Here is a 9,553-nt window from a genome sequence, read left to right as displayed (position 1 = left end):
ATGACAAACTGAGAATTTTTGTGTGGTTGGTTATGTTCGAATTTTCGGCATCTCTAGGCCGAAATCAAGCCAGCATCTGCTGCTGCAATGTGGCGCATTTTGTGAGGAAGGACTTGCTTTCAAGAGGCAAAATATTTTATTGAAGGAACATAGTAGGCTTCTCTATGGTGGTGGGATGGATGTATTCAGGCACTTGCACCCTTATACACACCAGTTTCAGACATGGTTAAGTTTCACATGCAAAGTAAAGTTCTTCGAATGCTTCGTTGGGCTCATGGATCTGAGCACAGGCACTCCTGCTGCTTTATCTTATCGTCTGCATTAATCATAGAGCCGAATTGGGCGTTTTAGCCCGCCTGGTTAGAGCACCTCGTGTAGAACTGAAGTATGGGCCAGCTGGTAGATTCCAAAAGAGTTATCCAGGATTGTTGGTATCAGAACATAATACGACAAACAGTGTATGATCGAGTTGAAAGATTCTGTTACAAGTTTTTTTTTCTGCATATTGTTTCGCCTGTATGCAGTGAACTACTTTAGTTGGAAGTCAGTGCCCGTGTCGTCTGTTCCTGTAATATGTTGTGACATTTTGCACTGTTAGCCGTGTTATGTTAGCTGATAGATGATTGTACAGGTAGTGCTTCAAAAGCATAGCTCTAGGAAGCAGTATTTATTTCAGAAGGAAGGAGATAAAAAACACACATATATCTGGAGGAGACCTGCTGTTTGACCTGCAACTGTCCGTCTTTCGTTTCGTTGGCGTCATGGCTTTCAGGTATTGTGTAGGCCACTAGGGGTACCCTATTCTGTCGAGGCACTTTTTTGTGTGAGAATTGAACTTCACTGACCTAGTTAGTTGCTGTGTGCTATTACTCACAGCAGCAGGAACATGTAAGCAGGATTTACAAAACAGTTATTATGAATTAGGTTGCATTCACCTACCTAATAAGGGACACCAGAAATAATTTAGAGAAGGTCCTTAACCAATGTTCACTGAAACTGCGAAAAACAAAACAAACGATCCCAAACTGTGCGGCTTACTAAAGCGTTCGTCTTAAGAGAGCACACCTCAATAAGGCAGTCCTCTACTGCACATCCGAAAGATCGGTCTATTGCCTATCAGGTTTTCTGTATCGTGTCTCTTGAGCGCACGTCGCAGTTGGTCAGCGGTTTTTCCGAAGGTCTAGCAAGCTCTTGATCTTTCTCTCTACTGCTGCCCCTCCTCCTCCCCAACGTGCAAAGATTAACCCGACGGACGCAATAAGCTGGCAGCACTACCTGTACAGGAAACTGGGCAGCCAACGGTCAACACCTGTGGAGCCCAATAACGCTGTGGTGCCTGTTGTATCCCAGGACAGGCTCGTTGAGCGCATCATGGACATGGCCAAGGTCCTCTATGGACTACATGTGGTAGGTGCCGTGTGACCTTGGCCCATTTTCTTTTTTCCAAGTGCTTCTTCATTTCCGCAGTCTGAATGTTGGATTGAAATTGTACGATTTTGTTAGACTGAAAAGAAAGGGCTTTTCCACACCTTGCTGTGAATCAAGTTCATTAACGTGTGATATCGTACAACTACCTAATTCTCGTTTTCACTGAAAGAAGAAATGCAAGAGAAATACGATCTGTAGCAATTTTAGTCTCGAACAGCGCCAAACATTTTTGTTGTTGATGCTATTGGTTTATATAATTCTTCACGAGTCTGCACAAGCAAATAGGGCGTCCGAAACCATAGCATTCTTCATGTTTGTTTGTTTTTTTCATGTGTGGACAAATTGGGTCTTGGCAATTCACTAAGCCAAACAAATTAATATGAATACAGTCGAACCTCTCTATAATTAAGTTGAAACCCAAGACAAGAATACATTCATTGTATCCGATATTCGTTATAAGCCCATTTTCGTTACGTGATGATATCGAGAAAACATTTTTTGATTTACATTGTTATCTCCAGTGATTTGTTATACAGTTAAACCTTGATATAACAAAGTTGTACTTGCAGCGAAAATTTTCATTATATGTGAGTTTCATTAACTCGAAGTTTTAAAGTTTCAGCAGTAAAACAACTTCACAAATTCTCAGAGCACTCCTGGTAGATATTATCTGCTCAGTAAGCACTTATAAACAAATCGCAAGAAAGTCGGTACATAAAAGTACGGTTACGAGCGCCAGTGTGTGCGATGCAGATCGCGCCAAGAACAATGCATCGCCGCAGCGCACACTGTCCAGCATGTGCCAGTGTTGTGTCATGATGCGCCATAACATATTGGACGCCATGGCTGACCGTGCTTAGTGCCCGCTGCCGAAGACCACAAATAAAAAAAATGAGAGAGAGAGAGAGAGAGAGAGAAATAAACTTTATTGCGAGACCAGGCATCTTGAGCACAAAGGTGAATGGCCTCCTCAGTCCAGGTAGCCATGGCTTGCTGCCGCCGCCCGAGCCCTGTTCACCAACCGCACCTGGCTGTCAGGGTCTTGCGCCACGAGCAGAGCCTCCCATTGGTCTTCCAATTCTTCTTCTGAATCCGCCTCTTTCTGCATGTTATCGCCTGGGGGTGAGGATGATGGCGGCGCTTCTCGATTATTCCTGCACCCAAGCACCATATGGCGCAAGGTGTTGGGCGTGTCCGGCGGGCAGAACTTGCAGTCTCGCCCGTAGATGCCTGGATACATGGCGTGCAGCAGTGTTCCGTGTGGGTAGGTTCCGGCCTGTAGTCTTCTCCACGTCACTGCTTGGTCCCTACTCTTCGTCTTAAGCGCGGGCGCGTAGCGACGCCTCTGCTTCCTGTAGTGTGCCAAGATATCTGAGTACTTATTGGATATCCGTTCATCATCCTCGTCGCAGTCGTTGGTCCGTGTGCTCTGCGTGTCGAAAATGGCTCGGCGTGCATGATCTCGAGCCGCGGCGTGTGCCGCCTCGTTCCCCGCGAGAGACTCGTGTCCCGGCGTCCAGAGGATTTGGGCTACTTCTATCTTGGTGTTGTTCAAGACCTGAAGTGCTGCCTTTCCAGTCCTTCCGATCATATGCCTTCTGCATGCTTCTTGCGAGTCCGTCACCACGGTAACCATGGCCGTTTTGCACGTTGCGATGGCCAGGGCTATGCCCAGCTCTTCCGCTTTGCTCGCGTCCTTGACACCTATGGATGCGGCTGACACCTATGGATGCGGCAAATCGGTCGTTGGTACTGTACGCAGCTGCATCCGTATATCTCACGTTTTCTTCTTGGCTGTTACGCTTGAGCGCCTGTATTCTCGCCTGTCTCCTTGTAGTACTCGGGATGCATGTTTCTGGGAATGGTACTTATATGTTGCTTGACTCTGATCTCGTGTGGGATACACTGAGGTAGGTGCCTTTCATCCTCGACTTGGTAGCCCAGATCTTGCAGCAGGGCTCTTTCCGTCTTTGTCAACTTTAGTCTCTCCAGTTGGTTGATGTTGTGCGCTTCCACGAGCTCTTCCCACGTGTTGTGGACTCCCATTTTGAGTAATTTCGCTGTGGACGTGAAAGGAGACAGGCCCAAGGGAATCTTGTAGGATTTTCTGATGAGGGCGTTTACTTTGTCTCGTTGACTGCTCTTCATTTCAACCTATGGGGTCCCGTACGTGACGATGCTCGTGAGCAGCGCTTGTATAATTTTAGTGCAGTTTCATTCCTTGAGTCCATGACTTTTCCTCGTCACTCTTTTGATAAGGTGAGTTATTTGTTGCACTGCTCTCTGATTTTTTTCCGACCCTGCTCCCCCGGCCCCGTCCTCTCGAATCAGGAGTCCGAGGATGCGGAGCGTCGTAACCTGCGGAATCATGATGCCTCCCACCTTTACTACCGGGTCTGGTATTTGCGGCGGTTGTCGGCCTCTTGTGCGCTTTCTTAGCACCAAGAGCTCCGATGTTTCAGGTGGGCACGTCAGTCCAAATGCTTCCAGGTACTTTTCCGTAGTGTCAACCGCTTCTTGCAGAGCGTCTTGCTGTTTACCTGTCGACCCTCCCGTAGCCCAGATGGGTAGGTCGTCGGCATATATTGCGTGACCAATCCCTTCTATTTGCTTCAGTTGCTTGGGTAGCGAGCTCACCACCAGATTGAATAGCATCGCCGAAATGACATAGCCTTGTGGCGTTCCCTTTCGCGTTATGTCGAATTTCTCAGAACGTAAGTTGCCTATCCCCACTGTGGCTGTCCGTTCTATAAGAAAAGCTTTGATATAATTATATATTTTTCGCCGCAGTTATATACGTTGAGGTGTTGCAGTATGGCTTCGTGTGACACGTTGTCGAAAGCCCCTTTCACGTCAAGTGCGAGGATGGCTCTTTTGCTGTGCGCGTCCAGCTCGTCGATGACTTTTTCCTTGATTTGCAGCAAGACGTCTTGCCCGGACAGGTGAGTTCTAAATCCGAACATAGTGTTTGGGACGTGTCCGTTGTCTTCGAGATAGTCGATCATGTGGTTGTGCACCATGTGCTCGTAGACTTTTCCAGCACACGAGGTTAGGGATATAGGTCAAAGGTTCTGCACGCTGATGGGCTTGTTGGGTTTAGGTATCATGGTTACCTCGGAATGTTTCCATTCCGGTGGTACTTTACCGTGTTCCCAGCACTCGTTGATGTATTTTAAGAGGGCGTCTACAGAGGGTCCGTTAAGGTTCCGGAGTGTCTTGTTGTTTATTCTGTCGTACCCCGGTGCCGTATTGCGGGTGAGCTTGCTAAAGGCCCTCTCGATTTCTGCTTCTGTGAAGGGCCGATCCAGTTCTATATTTGGGTTGCCTCGATACTCCTCGAAGTGCGATTCTGCAGTTATGTTCCGCTTCGTACCGAGGAACTTCTCCACTTCTTTGATAATGTCTTCCTCTTTCCCGGGTGGTTGTGTATGGGTCTCTGCACTTTCTGTTTTGCGGCGTTCTTGTTCTCCTTCTTTGATAAGGGAGTCTTGAGCACCGCCCAAGTGCGCTGGCTGCTTAAGGTACCTTGAAGCTTGTTACATGTTCCGCGCCACTTCTTTCTTTCAAGTTGTTCAGAGTACTCCTGCGTTTCCTTGATCAGCTTAGAGATTCTAATTTTGAGTTTCTGGTTGCACTTGTTACGCTGCCAGCGTGTGGCCAGACCCCTCCGCGCCTCCCACAGGGTGGAGTAAGGGGGGGTCGACCACAGGGGTGACTTGCGACAGCTGGATTTTTATGTCGTCTATCGTCGCAATAATGGGGCTCTCATCTTTGCGCAAGGCCTGCCAGTCGGTGATCTTGGCTTTTCCGATCTTCATGGTTGCTTTGTGGTGCGGAATGATCGTTTGCACTGTATAATGGTCTCTACCAAGATTCTCGTCCACGCAGCTCCACTCATATTGTTTGAGTCCATGTACGAATGTGAGGTCGGGGCTCGTGTTTCCAGATACACTGTTGCCGATGCGCGTGGGTGTCTGGGGGTCGTTGAGTAGCGTGAGGAGGCGTTGTTGGGCTACGTTGTGCGCGTCTTCGCCTTTTTTTGAGGCTGCACAACCCCAGGCCACCATGGGGAGCAATAAAATCTCCAATGACTATCAGCCCGTTACCCTTGCTCAGCTTCTTCGCCTCTCTCATTAGCTTGTCTAGATCCTTTAGGTGGTCCTTTGGTGGGCTGTACACATTTAACACAAAGAGGCTTTGCTGCTGTTTTTCCCCCGCAGGGGCTTCTGCGTCAGCAGGCGTTTGGTGCGTTGCGACACCACGTACCCGAGCACACGAGGGTTGGACCCTCCCGCGCCTAACCGTGCGTGGCTTAGCCGTGTCCGGGGAAAGGGGGATCCTGGGGGTTGAGCCGATGCTGGGTGTTCGGAACTTTAAGGCCCCCGGCGGAGGCAACACGCCCCTTTGGCCTCGGCTTCACGTAAACGGCACCCCCGGACTGACCCACCCGGGGGAAATCGGTAGTTGCCTTTTCCTGTCCTTCTCTGCAATCTTCCCTTTTCTCTCTAACTTTTGATCTTTCCTGTCTTCTCTTCTTTTCCATTTTACTTCCGCTCTTCCCGGCAGCAAGGGTTAACCATGTGTGGTGCAATCAACCTTGGTTGTACATGTTTGGTTATAGCGGAAACGTACAGTTGGCGTCCGCAGGACTTGTTTCTTTATAAGACCTGTCGGGTCCCCTTGTTGGGCTCCATGGTGGGTGGCTGCCGTTACTGGCGAAAACTGAACATTCCCTTATGACTTATTCCTTTCCAAAACTCCCTGATCGCCCTCAGAAGCGAGGGCGCACCGAAGAAGTATTTAAATTTTTTGGCCGACACAGTGAAAACTTTCCCCGCTATCAAGTCGTTCATTCTGAAAAACCTGGAAAGACAACGAGAATGATCTGGCCTTTCCTGGTTTCCAAATGTCTAACTGAAACTATTGGCCCAGGCTATAATGCATCTAGGCTAGCAAGTGGAGACCTCCTCTTAGAAATGCGTGTCAATAACCAGTGCCCAAAACTAAGTAACCTAGTCTATTGGGGACACTCCGGTTTCAGTGACCCCACACCGCACCATGGACACCATCCGCGGTGTGATCTCTGAAGACGACTTTATGAACGTGACCGAGGCTGAACTTTTGGAAGAGTGAAAGGATCAAAATATCATCAACGTAAAACGAATTAGAATCAGGCGCGACGGGAAAGAAATCGATACCAAACACCTAATTCTCGCATTTGGCTCCAGTGTTCTACCAGAAACAATAGAAGCAGGTTATATTAAGATCCGAGTAAGGCAGTACATACCTAACCCTCTCCGTTGCTTCAAGTGCCAAAGATTCGGCCATAGCTCGCAAAACTGACGAAGCCAATTGACCTGTGCTAAGTTCAGTGCACTCGAGCACCCCACTGAATCCTGCGATAAACCTCTACACTGTGTAAACTGCGATGGGGACCACGCGGCATACTCGCGGTCTTGTCCATCCTAGAAAAAAGAGAAAGAAATCGTAGCAATTAAAGTAAAGGAGAACCTCTCATTCAATGAAGCGCGTAGGCGGGTGTCCTACCTGCAAAACAGCTTTGCCGATGTGGCGCGTCAGGGGGCAGCGCAACAATGGCTCCCGGCAGCTGTCCGACCCACAAGCAGTGAGTGGGCAGTTACGCCACCTGCCCCCGCGGCGGTTGCAGCTAGCGCTGCTCCATCACCCCAGCAGAAGGGGCCATCCACCTCCGGGGAGGTGCCCCCAAAGGCCTCGTCCAACGTGCCGAGGCCTTCTGACCAAACAAAGCACTCGGAACAGTGCGTGTCCAGCGCCTCGCAAGAGGCGATGGACAAAACGACCAGCCAGACGGCGCCACCAGCGCCTAAGGAGCGGCGAGCATCACTCGACCGCTCCAGAAAAGTCAAAACTCCCGTCACGGGACCTGCAAAGCGGTCGTGAACTAATCTCAGTCTCTTAAACACACAGCACACTACACATATAGCATAATGGATACACAAATACTACAACGGAATGTTAGAGGACTTCTCCATAACCTCGACGACATTAGAGAACTCCTACATAAACACAATCCCAAGTTGCTGTGTGTTCAAGAGGCACACCTAAAATTAACCCAGACCAACTTTCTTAGGCAATACGCAATTTTTCGCAAAGATCATGATGCACTCTCCTCCTCGGGGGGTGTAGCCATAATAGTCGATCAGGGTGTTCATCATCATCATCATCAGCCTGGTTACGCCCACTGCAGGGCAAAGGCTTCTCCCATACTTCTCCAACAACCCCGGTCATGTACTAATTGTGGCCATGTCGTCCCTGCAAACTTCTTAATCTCATCCGCCCACCTAACTTTCTGCCGCCCTCTGCTACGCTTCCCTTCCCTTGGAATCCAGTCCGTAACCCTTAATGACCATCGGTTATCTTCCCTCCTCATTACATGTCCTGCCCATGCCCATTTCTTTTTCTTGATTTCAACTAAGATGTAATTACCTCGCGTTTGTTCCCTCACCCAATCTGCTCTTTTCTTATCCCTTAACGTTGCACCCATCATTCTTCTTTCCATAGCTCGTTGCGTCGTCCTCATTTTGAGTAGAACCCTTTTCGTGAGCCTCCAGCTTTCTGCCCCGTAGGTGAGTACTGGTAAGAGTACTGGTACTGGTAGGGTGTTGCATGTCAGCAATTAAGTCTCAGAACTCCCCTCGAGGCAGTTGCAGTACGAGCTGTGCTATTTGGTAAGCTAATAAAGGTTAGTTCGATGTACGTCTCCCCTTCTTGTCACCTTACTAAAACAGACTTTGAAAGCTTCATCGATGAACTCCCTCCGCCATATACAGTCGTTGGTGATATAAATGCACATAGCCCTCTGTGGGGCGACACGCGTTCCGATGCACGTAGGCGCCTGATAGAAAACTCTATTTTCTTCAGCTGCATGTTTATTGAATAAAAAAAACGACGTACTACAATGTTACACATCAAACGTACTCGTCCATTGACTTGAGCTTAGCTTCCAGCTCATTATTTCCGTACCTGGAGTGGTCTGTTCTCAAGAACCCCTATGGGAGTGACCACTTCCCAATTACGTTAAATCTAACAAAACCAGATACATGCTCACCCAATTTCCCTCGATAGAACGTCGAATCAGCAAACTGGGAACTGTTTCGAGAACTCGCATATTTAGGCGAGGACGACGTTTCTGATTTTAATATAGACGATGCTGTGGCATACCTAACTGGTTTTATTATTGATGCTGCAACAAAGTGCAGTAAACAATTTAACGGACGGCCAAAGAAACGTTGCATCCCTTGGTGGAATGACGAATGCCGAGAAGCACGAAAAAATCAAAACAAAGCTTGGGGATTGCTTCGCAATTCTGCAACAGCTGAAAATCTTATTATTTTAAACATGTCAAATCACAAGGCAGGAGAACACGTCGACGTGCAAAGAGAGAGAGTTGGGAGCAGTACATATCTGGGATAAATTCTTACAAAGACGAGGAAAAGGTGTGGAATAGGGTAAATAAACTAAAAGGCCGGGAGTCGAACCCCCTGCCCGTATTAAGTACCGAAGGAGATTGCCTGGAAGACCAGGCAGACTGCCTGGGTGAACAGTTTGCCTATATATCCAGTGCATCTCATTACACGCAATCATTCCTCAAGTTCAAAGAACGTGCAGAGCGACAGCCCCTTGATCGGAAATGTGGCCATTATGAAGATTACAACCGCCCGTTTAGTCTAGCTGAGCTCAAAAATTTTCTTGCTTGTTGTAACAGCTCAGCACCAGGTGGTTACCGTATCATATGTGAAATGGTCAAGTATCTGCACCCTGAAACACAGAAAGCACTCCTCTCACTTTTTATTGCCATGTAGGCCGCTGGATATATTCCATCTTCTTGGAAAGAAGCTATAATAATACCCATACTCAAAGAAGGTAAGGACCCGTCCGTACCTTGTAGTTACAGACCTATCGCTTTGACAAGCTGTCTCTGCAAGCTCTTTGAAAAGGTGATAAACCGGCGCCTAATCTATATCCTAGAGAGCAATAGACTACTAGATCTTCACCAGTGTGGTTTCAGAGAAGGCTGATCGACCGTAGATCACATTGTCCGCATTGAGGCAAATATAAGAGATGCCGTCATACATAAACAGTT

The 9,553-nt window shown here is 48.2% G+C and overlaps 1 pseudogene; it reads left to right on the top strand.

The window, feature by feature from the left end:
• Positions 1-6,994: 6,994 nt before the first annotated feature.
• LOC126543486 (ryanodine receptor-like) overlaps positions 6,995-9,553 on the top strand; it is a 59,656-nt pseudogene continuing 57,097 nt past the window's right edge.

The sequence above is a fragment of the Dermacentor andersoni genome, chromosome 10 (assembly GCF_023375885.2).
Source record: "Dermacentor andersoni chromosome 10, qqDerAnde1_hic_scaffold, whole genome shotgun sequence".
Classification (NCBI taxonomy): Eukaryota; Metazoa; Arthropoda; class Arachnida; order Ixodida; family Ixodidae; genus Dermacentor; species Dermacentor andersoni.
Note: the sequence above shows the minus strand (reverse complement) of the source record. Positions and strands in the feature narration are given on the sequence as shown.